The following is a 10,580-nucleotide window of genomic DNA, read 5'->3' as shown; positions in this document are numbered from 1 at the left end:
TTCTACTGTTTTTTATTAAAAATTAAAATATGTATTGGTTAAAATATAACTACTATATTTTTTGCTCAGAGTTTATCTTTTTGTGGATGAAAATTTAATTGCCTGATTGAAAGATGAATTGTTTTTTTTCTTTTTTCTTGGATTGAAAAATAAGCTATTTTGTTGAAAAATCGTCTTTTTGGTCATAATTAATCTTTTGGGTTAAAAATTCATCTTTTTCGTTTAAAGTTCGGTTAAAAGTAGAACTACTTGATTGAAAGTTAAACAATTTAGTTAAAAATTCATCTTTTTGGTTTAAAATTCATCTATTCCAGTTAATGATTGACCATTCCAGTTTAAAATTTATCATTTTATTTGAAAATTTGTCAGTCTGTTTTTTTTTAATGATTGTTTTGTCTAGAAATTTAACTGTTTTCTTTTTGGTTGAAACCTGATTATTTTGAGTTAAAAATCAAACTATTTCGTTATAAAAAATGGTTTAGTTGTAAATTCAACTATTTTTTTGAGAATTCATGTAGTTCTTTGAAAAATATCCACATTAACTTTACCTAAATATGCATTGAATTTTAAATATAAGATTCTAAAATAAAAATTTGTTTGAATTATTATTTTAATTCGTAGACTTTGAAAAGCAAATGTAAGAAATGATGAATTATGTTTTAGTATTATTTAGTTATTTATTTAATCGACGATGCTAATATATATTTAAAAATATCTTGAATATCCTTTGTCAGATCTTTCTGAATTAGATATATTGATTGAATCCCTAGAAACCGACAACTACATTATTAAAAATAAACTTGCGAAACTGTATACATATTCCGAGTTAATTATTCTGAACAATGTAAGATGTTTAAATGACTCTACACTATGCAAAATTATACCTGAAAAAATCTTGATATACCTGGAAAAAACATGGAATTGCCAGGTAATTTGTTTCTAGGTATTAATTAGACAACCTGAATAAGAAACTGTAACTATTTTGGTTTAAACTTAATTTTTTGTTTGATAAATCTGATATTATATTTTTGATTGATAATTCGTCTTTTCGGTTGAAAATTAAATTATTGGGTTGAAATTTTTACTATTTAATTGAAGATTCTACTATTTTATAAACAATTTAAAAACTTAGTAGATAGTTTCTTTTTATATTCTTGAATGAAAAATAATTCTTGTTGAAAATTCATCTTTTTGGGTAGAAATTTGATATTTTTTGTTTAAAAATTTCACTGTTTTATTAACATTCTTATTTCTTAGTTGAAATTTTGTAGGCTTGAAAGTTTAACTATTTGGTTAAAAATTCCACTATTTTTGGAAAAATAGTATCGTTTGCTTGGAAGTTAAAGTATTGCCTTTTTTTGTTAAAAGTTCATCTTTTCGGGGTTCAAAGTCAGCGGGTTTCTAAAAAATACGGAATTTTCGCTTAATAATTCAACTATTGTTAAAAATTAATCTATTTTAGTAGAACTATTTTAGTGGTTGAAATATCAACTATTATATTTTTTGTTGCGACTTCATCTTTTTTGTTTGAAAGTTCAACTCCTTTGTTCAAAATTTATTTTTTTGTTTGAAGATTTATCATTTTAGTTGAAAACTTATCTTTGTTGGTGGAAAATTTAACTTTGTTTAAATTAATCTTTTTGTAGTTTCTAAAACGGACTGTTTTTTTTTTTTTTGCTTGAAAACTGAAATCTCGTTGGAAATTTTTTTTATTGAGAATTTTTTAATGTTTGCTGAATTTATGTGTTTTTAATTTAAAATTACAAACTTTTTTGTTGAAATATCAACTATTTTATTTTTTGTTGCGAATTACTCTTTTTTGGTTGAAATTTCAACACCTTTGTCAAAACTTCATTTTTTTGTTGTTGAGAATTTATCATTTTAGTTGAAAATTCGTCTCTTTGGTTGAAAATTTAACTTTATGTTGAAAACTCATCTTTTCGGGGTTCAGTTTCAGCGGGTTTCTAAAACATAGGGTGTTTTTTTTTTGCTTGAAAATTCAACTCATGTTGGAAATTCATATTTTTCAGTAAAAAATATTTTTAAATTAAAAATTCAACTATTTAGTTAAAAATTCGTTGTTTTGGTCGCATTTAACTGTTTTTGATTTAAAATTAAAATCTTTATTGTTTGAAGTATCAGCTATTATCATTTCCTGGAAAATTCAAATTTTTTTGGTGCAATAGTTTTACCATTTTTATCAAATGCTTAGAACCTACAAAAAATAATTATTTTAAAGAGTTTTTGTAAATTAAGTTTTTCTTACTGGTGTTTATAGCAATTCAAAAAAATGGTTTAATTTTACTAAATCATCGCTTTTTCTCCGAGAAAACATTTCCTACAGCTTATTTCAATCATATACAAAAAAATGTACTTTAAAATTTATGAATAGTGTAGTTGTTTTTTAGAAGTTAAAAAATGTTGTCATTAAAAATTTTTTTCTTACTTTATTCAAAAGTTCAGTAATATTATTTTTATTTTTGAAATCATAAAGAAACTATTTTTTCAGATATCCAATTATTTGCACATTTCTTCAAATTGAACTGATTTTTAAAACATTTTACTTTTGAGTCTGAAGACTCGACTGTTTCGTTGAAAATTTATCTCTTTTGTTAGAAAATTATTCTTTTTTTATGAAAAATGCAATATATTTTTACTTGAGATTTTAGAAATTTAAAGCGTTGCTTAATTATTTCAATATGATACTTATATTTCCTCTCTTGAGAATATTTTGGTATGTCAAATCTGTTATCGAGTTCAAAACCATTCGACTATTTTGAATTAAAATCTCAGCACTTTCAAAGTGATTCGTTTTTTCAAGGCAACCTTTCGTTTCCTAATAAATTCACGTCCGTTTATATCCTCACTTAGATCGATTATCAGGGAGAAAATCAATTCATGCAAATTCTACAGTAGCCTTTCAATTCTCAGTTTGTATATTATGAGAGCATTTGTTCTTCATCTGCATTTAAATGACTGAAATACCGTTTGTACTTCAAGTTATTTGATTACACAATTAATTGTAAGTAAATTGAAGTAAAGTAACCGGTAATTTCTTTATAATTACGAAAATAAACATTTTAAAGAATGAATTTAGCCTCTTGTGAACGTGAAAATCACTCTCTTTCGTCATAGTAATTCATTAATTAAAATAGTAATGTTTAAATAACGAAAGCAATTTGTTGAATTAACAAAAGAGGGGTATCAATGAAATTTTTTCTGTGAGCGAATTTTACAATAAATTCTTTCTTATTATCTATCATAATTGATTTAACTTTTGGAAACTGGACTAATTTCAAACTGTACTATTTATGCCTTACATAAAGCTTTAAAGCTGAAATATTTGATGCTGCACCTATACAAATTGAAGTTTTTTTAATCAACTTTAATAATGTAGGATGGTCTGTCTGTTCACATTGAAGACTGTTTAATTTAAATTTGAATAACGATTATCATTACGTTAGACATATTATAACAATTATTATCTGAATTTAGGATCATTTAAAGGTAGCTGAAATAGTATAAGAAGTGCTAAGATCAAAATTATTATTTCTTTTTAGGAATAATGAAAGACAGATTCAATTTCTATTGATTAAAACTAAATAGTCAGGTTATGTTCTTTTTCCAAAGAGTTCTGAATTAAAGAAAGGATTTGATTTTTAAATTGATTTTTGTAGATAGTTTCCTTTTTTTCGAAGCAATTCAGGTAGAAAAAATTAATCTCAATATTTTTCTATACTTTTTAAAATCGTTATATACATTTGAGAACTTCAAATTCGAAGTGTGTGAAAATTAAACATTTTCCCTGGAAACTCTTTCAAATCGAATAAGTTTAAAATTTTCAGTAGGTATTTAATCTATTTAAAAATTAAACCCATAGAATTATTCTATTAGACAAAAATTCTAACAAGAATTACAAGATTTACAACTGACCTTAACGAAATTTTTCGATGAAACTCCAATCTTCTTTGTCTTACTTTTTCTTAAATGAAGAATTCTAAACTTTTTTTTCATACCAAAATTAAACTAAATATGGTCTTTTTATTTAATAAATCTTTTAAATTTCTTATTACAAATTTGTTTATCCCTCAATGTTTAATTAGAAAACATTCATACTTAAGTCTTTCAATTCTACTTAGCACTTTGAAAAAATGTGTTATAGATACTACTTTTAATGCTTAGAAAATTCCAAATTAATAGCGCTTGAAATTGAACAATTCAACAATTTCTGAATTATCCGCTGCACTACAAATCAGTTGAGTTTTGAAAAAAAAAAGGTTATTATCAACAGAAAATTCAAATTATCAAGCAGACGGTTCAATTTTCTACAAAGGGATTACAATTTTAAGCCAAACAGGATGAATATATTCTTCAAAAAAGTTACATTTTGAAGTCAAATATATGCATTCTCGACAAAAAAGTTAATTTGCAAAAAAATGATTGGATTTTTAAGTTAAAAAACCAATTTTCAACAAACGAACAAATGAATTTTTTACAAAAATTCTGCATTTTCAACCCCAAAAAGATTAAATTTCTGTGAAAACAGATGAATTTTTAAGCTAACTAAAAAAAAATTTCCAATCAAGATGAAAAAAATTGAACAAAATTAATTAATTTTCATGCCAAAAAACATTATCTTTCAGCAGAAAAGTTAATTTTCTACAAAAAATTTAATTTTCAACCGAATGGTTGAATTCTCATCCAAATTTTTTTATTTTACCAGCTAAAAGAAAAACGAATTTACTACAAAAAAAGTTGAGTTTTCAGCATGAAAATATGAATTTAAAAAAATGGTTGAATTTCTTATCAAAATCTTTGAATTATTAACCTGAAAATATGCATTTTTATCAAAAAAAACTAAGAAAGATTTTTCAGTCAAGAAGTAAAATATTTAACTAAAATATGAATTTTTCAATCCGAAAAGATGAACTTTTCTAAAAATTGTTGAATGTTTATACTAAAAAGACAAATTTTTAACAAAAAAGTTAGTTTTCAATTAAATAGTTGAATTTTCTACCAAATTGTTGAATGTTCAAGAAATTAGTTCAATTTTTACACGAATATTTATGGATTTTAACAAAATAGTTGGATTCTCAACTTAGTTTTTAAACCAAAAAGTCCATTTTTTTAACAAAAGATTTGAATTTTCACCATAAAGTTAATTTTCAACAGAATACATTGATTTTATACCAACCCCATAAAAATAGTGGAATTGTCATTGTTTTTTTTTTAGGATTTATGTAGACACCCTATAATTCTTGAATGGCAAAAGACATTTAAAAAATCAATTGACATTATTTATACAATTTCTTATTAATTTTCTATTTTTCTCATTTTTCGTGAAAAACCCTTACTCCCTTAACTTTAAAAGTAAATAGCTTGAAATTGGAAATGTTGTAATCAGAAGGCTTCAAATTAAAAAATTTCAGACATTTTAAAAATGGGACAAATTCATTAAAAAAAGGGTTGAAAACTTTTTTATACTCAATCCCATTAAAATTTCAATTATTTTATTTAAATTTAAATCGTTCAAAAGTTAAAAATTTCCACATTGTTAATTAGGCTTTTCAAAATTCAAAAAACCAATTTATATTGAAATTTAAAAATTGACACTTCTTACTTCGTAGTTTTACATCTTATGAGTCGCGTTCGACTTATGTTTTCCATTCTTATAAGTACATATGTTCTAAACTTTTGTGCAGCATAATTTTGTCACGTGCTTGATTACATATAGGTAGAGATGTGCACACAATATAAATTGATCTATTTTTATCCTCATTTATCAGATTAAGTAAACTGTACTCTCTTCTATTGATGTACCTGTTTTTCAGGTACCTGACAAGCCCACACGACAACACTTTAATTTAGCATTCATGTCATTATTCTCAAAGGCCTTGCAGCTTATCAGTATTGATCCACTTATATTCTGTTAGCTACTTTTTACCACTTTCATGAATGATCAGGCCACATCAACTTCAAGGATCGATTATTTTGTCTTTATTGTACCAACAGAAATGCACCATTTTTTTAAATAACCCGAAATATCTCGTGTGAAAATCTTTAATGATTTTTCATTTGAACAATGAACATTCAAATAAAATTTAAAAAGGTATTCAAAAATGTCAAAGGATTTCATAAAATTTCGAAAATGAGTATAGAATTTTTAAAGAAAAATATTTCATTCGGTAATATTTAAAAATTTGAAAAATCGAGTAAATTGGAGAAATATTTAGTAGAATTGAAGAGATTTAAAAAGAATTTTAAAATTCAGAAGATTTTTAGAAATGTAGATTTCAAAAATAAAATTTAGGAGCTTTAAAAGAATTTCGACAGATTTCAAGAGAATAAACAAATTTTCTTAAAATGCTTGCGAAAATTCAGAATATTATAAAGCAAATTTTTTGCATTTTGAATGATTTTTCAAATTTGTAAGAAAACTTCGAATCAGTTAAATATATTTTCAGAAATCTAGGACATTTTAAATAGATAAGAAATATTCAAAAACCTTGAAAATTTTCTGAAAACGTGTCAAATATTTCTTCATTTCTCGTAAACTTCTAAAAGTCCTAAACATCTTTTAAAAATACTCGAATTTAAAACCGTTTAAATTCCTGAAAACATTTTCAACTAATTCGAATTTTTCTCAAAATTGAAAATTTAAAGGAATTGAATTTGTATTCTTTCTAATTGAAAATATGCAAATTTGAAAACTTTTGAATTAGAATAATTTTGAATTCGAAGTTGTTACTAGTTGACAATTTGAAATTAAAGACTAAATTGACTGTTTCAGGGACAAAACTTCTAAAGTTTTAGAATTTGAAACGCTTTTATTTAAAAAATTACAATTTAACTCTTAATTGGATTAGAGAACTTTTTTATATAAAAAAATTAATTCACCGTCATTTGCACCCTTCAAACGGAATAATTTTTAATAAGAAGCCTTTAAAATTGAATTGTTTTTAAAACACGTTCAAAATAAAAGTAATGTTAAATGGGAAACTTTAAAAATCAGAATTATTTTATTATAGTCATGCTTAAAATGAAAATAAATCAAAATTAAACTGTTTTAAATTGATACCTCAGTAATTGAATTATTTCTAAAATTTGGAATGGTTACAATTTTAAAGTTCTGAATTTTTTGAAACTTGTTAAGTATAATTAACAGTTCGAAAATCGTTATTTTTTATTTATTGAAATGTTAAAGGTTATGATTACGAAAAATTTTAAAAAAAGTTCCCATTCATTTATTTATTAATTAATTTAATTAATTAAATTTTAAATTTTCATAATTGACCGAACCTTAAAATATTCAATTTTTGAAATTGTCCTCTATTCGAAATTTAAATCTGAAATCGTACAATTTTAAGATCCTTTGATTCAAAATAATTTCTTTTAATTCAATTCGAAATTATACAGTTTTAACTACTTTCTAATGAACGTGTCCAATTTTCAAAATCTGAATATTAATTTTTTTAATTTGGAGAGGTTCTTGTTACAAATTTATCAATTTCAAACACTTTTAATTTCAAGGCATTCAATTTTTATTTTTTTTTATTTAGAAATGATACAACTCTTTTCAGTCCATTCAAAATATTGTCCTTTCTGAAATTTTCTCGAATCTAAAATTGTTTGATTTGAAACGTTTTCAATTCATAATCATTTAATTTAATTTACTTTAATTTCAAATTCTTTCGATTCAAAATTATTAATTGTTTAAAAATTTGTTTAATCCTAATACTTATAAATTTGTTCAATAACAGGTTTGTAAATATTGTTTATATTTGTTATGTTATTTTTATCGTATACAATTTATTTTGTGTTAATTTTATCAGACTCAGAGGAAAATCGAAAAATATTTTCACGTTATCATGAAATGCGCTTTCTGAAGTTTATTTATTTATTCTTTTTCAATCGCGGCACCTGCGTAATCTTTCTGTTCATTCAGATATATGTTTTGCCATTCACAGACAACAAGTGTGAAGGAAAAGATAAGATTTGCTTCTTTTTATCGGAATAGCAGCATATGGTAACTACGTAGAAATCAGTTGTTTCTTTGTCACGATTTTTTTATCCAGCTATATTATTATCTCAGTTGTGATTCTGTTATCACTTTTAAAATATATTTCATTTCTTTGCGAGTCAACTCTGACACTTTTTTTACAAATAAATGAAAATCAAAATTGAATATAATACCATTTAAAAAAATTACCGCTACAGAAAACAACATTTCTGTGAAAATTTTCAATGATTTAGGCGTCATCTTTAAAAATAGCCAAAATTGTCCAATAAAACAGATATTTCAAAATAAAGAGAATATTTCAAAATATTTTAAAACCTTAAAAAAGATTTCCAAAATTCACTAAAACGAATCCGGAAGACCATTTTAGAAATTGTATGGGTCAGTTGAAAAATATTTAGGAATCTTAGAAGTTTGGAACAAGTCAAAAATATTTTAAACCTGCGAAAGATTTCCAAAAATTTATCAAATATTTTTTTATTTTTTCTAAGCGTCAAATAATCCTGAAATTTTTTCAAACTCACTTAAATTTGTTCTAATATGTTGTAAAATCATGTAAAATAAAAAAATGTTTTTTATCAATTTTCTAGATACTTTTGCGACATATCTGAAATCCTCAAAAGTCTTTTTGAATATTGTTGCGAAAACTAATAAATTGTTTTTCTTTTCAAATTACAATTAGTAAAAATTCTCTTGTTTCCTCGAAGATTTATCATTTTTGTTCAAAATTCATCTCTGTTTGAAAATGTAACTATTTTATTGAAAATTCGTCTTTTTGAACGAAAATTAATCTTCTTGATTAATCATTCATCTTTTTAGTTGAGGATTCCACTATTTTGTTGAAAATTCGTTTTTTTTTTAAATTAATCTATTTTTTATTTAAAACAAAAATCTTCTAGGATTGAAATATCAACTATTATGTTGTTTGTTGAGAATTCATCATTTTTGGTTTCAACTACATGGTTAAATGTTGAACTAACTTGTTAAAAAGTAATAATTTTTGTTTGAAGATTTGTAATTTTAGTTGGAAATCCGTTTTTTGTTAGAAAAATAATTTTCTTGGTGAGAAACTCACGTATTTGGTTGAAAATTCAACTTGGATGAAATTTAAATTTTTTGTTGAAAATTCATATTTTCGCGTTAAAAAATATTAATTTTTAATATTTAATTTTTTAGAATAATTTTACTGTTTTTGATAAAAAATTAAAATATTTTTGGATATAAATATTATTTATTACATTTTAGTTGCAAATTCATCTTTTTTATTTTTGAAAATTAAACTTGTTGGTTAAAAATCATATTTTTTGGTGAAATTTTGATTTGGCATTTCTGAAATTTAAAAAAATCTTTTTGAATGTTGTCAAGAATCTTATGAAAATTATATTTATATTACTTAAAAACAAATAAACTTGAAAAATATATAGATTTTCAACATTCTTGGTTTGATTATCCTCCTTTTTTGATTACAAATACAACTGTCTGCTTGAAAATTACTTTTTTTGTTGAAAGTTCATATTTTAGGGTTAAAAATTCAACTTTTTCACACAAAATTTATTTTTTGGTTCAGAAGTTTAAAAATATGAAAGAATGTGTTTTCTTTCTTAACTGAAAAATCTTTAATTGATGAAATTTCGTTTTATGGTTGGAAAATTTTGTCATTTTAGTTGAAAACACTTGTATATTGTTAAAAATTTATTTGCCTTATTAAAAAATCTAATTTTCGACTTGAAAATTTAACTATTTAGTGGAAAATACAATGGGTTTTGGTTGAAATTTAATCTTTTTTGTATAAAAATTCGACCATACAGTTGAAAATTTAACAATTTGGTTTACCAATTTTGTTGAGAATTAATCTTCTTTGTTTGAAAATTCGACTTTTTGGTTGAAGATGAAGTTGTTGTTGAAATTTTTATGTGGCGTATCTGAAATTATCAAAAATATTATGAAATTCTCTCAAAAGGCTTAGGAATATTATATTGATATAACTTCAAAAACAAATAAACATAGAAACCAAAAAAATCAATAGTTATTCCAAATTTTTATTTTGTATTAAAAATTCCTGTTTTGAAATTTTCTCTTTTATGGTAAAAAAATGCATCTGTCTGGCTTAAAATGAACTTCTTTGTCGAAAATTCATATTTTCGAGCTTAAACGTTCAACAATTTGGATGAATTTTTTCTTTATTGGCTACAAAATGTTTATTTATTGAAATTTTGTCTTTTTAGTTGGAAAATTCATCTCTGGTTAAATTTTTCTTTTTTTCTTTGTTGAAAATTTAACTTTTACATTTTTGTCTAAAAATGTCTCTTTTTTAGTTGAAAATTCATGTATTTAATTACAAAAAGGATTCTTTCTTGATAGAATAATCAAAACATATATTTCTGGATTGAAAATTCTTCATTTCTGTTTCAAAATTGTCTTTTCAGGTTAAAAATGTAACTATTCTTGGTTGAATTTTTTTTTTTAATTGGACCATTTGGTTAAAAATTCATCTTAGAAAGATTATATAAATTTAAAAACAAGTAAACGAATGAACCTAAAAAAAACTGTTATGCGATCTTTA

At 23.4% G+C, this 10,580-nt stretch overlaps 1 protein-coding gene across 5 annotated transcripts in view; it reads left to right on the top strand.

Moving 5' to 3' along the window:
- LOC117167988 (kinesin heavy chain) overlaps positions 1-10,580 on the top strand; it is a 47,017-nt gene that overhangs the window by 19,158 nt on the left and 17,279 nt on the right. The gene's annotated exons all lie outside the window — the stretch shown is intronic.

This window comes from Belonocnema kinseyi, chromosome 2 (genome assembly GCF_010883055.1).
Source record: "Belonocnema kinseyi isolate 2016_QV_RU_SX_M_011 chromosome 2, B_treatae_v1, whole genome shotgun sequence".
In the NCBI taxonomy this organism is placed as follows: domain Eukaryota; kingdom Metazoa; phylum Arthropoda; class Insecta; order Hymenoptera; family Cynipidae; genus Belonocnema; species Belonocnema kinseyi.
The sequence above is the reverse complement of the archived record's forward strand: the minus strand, read 5'-3'. Positions and strand labels throughout refer to the sequence as shown.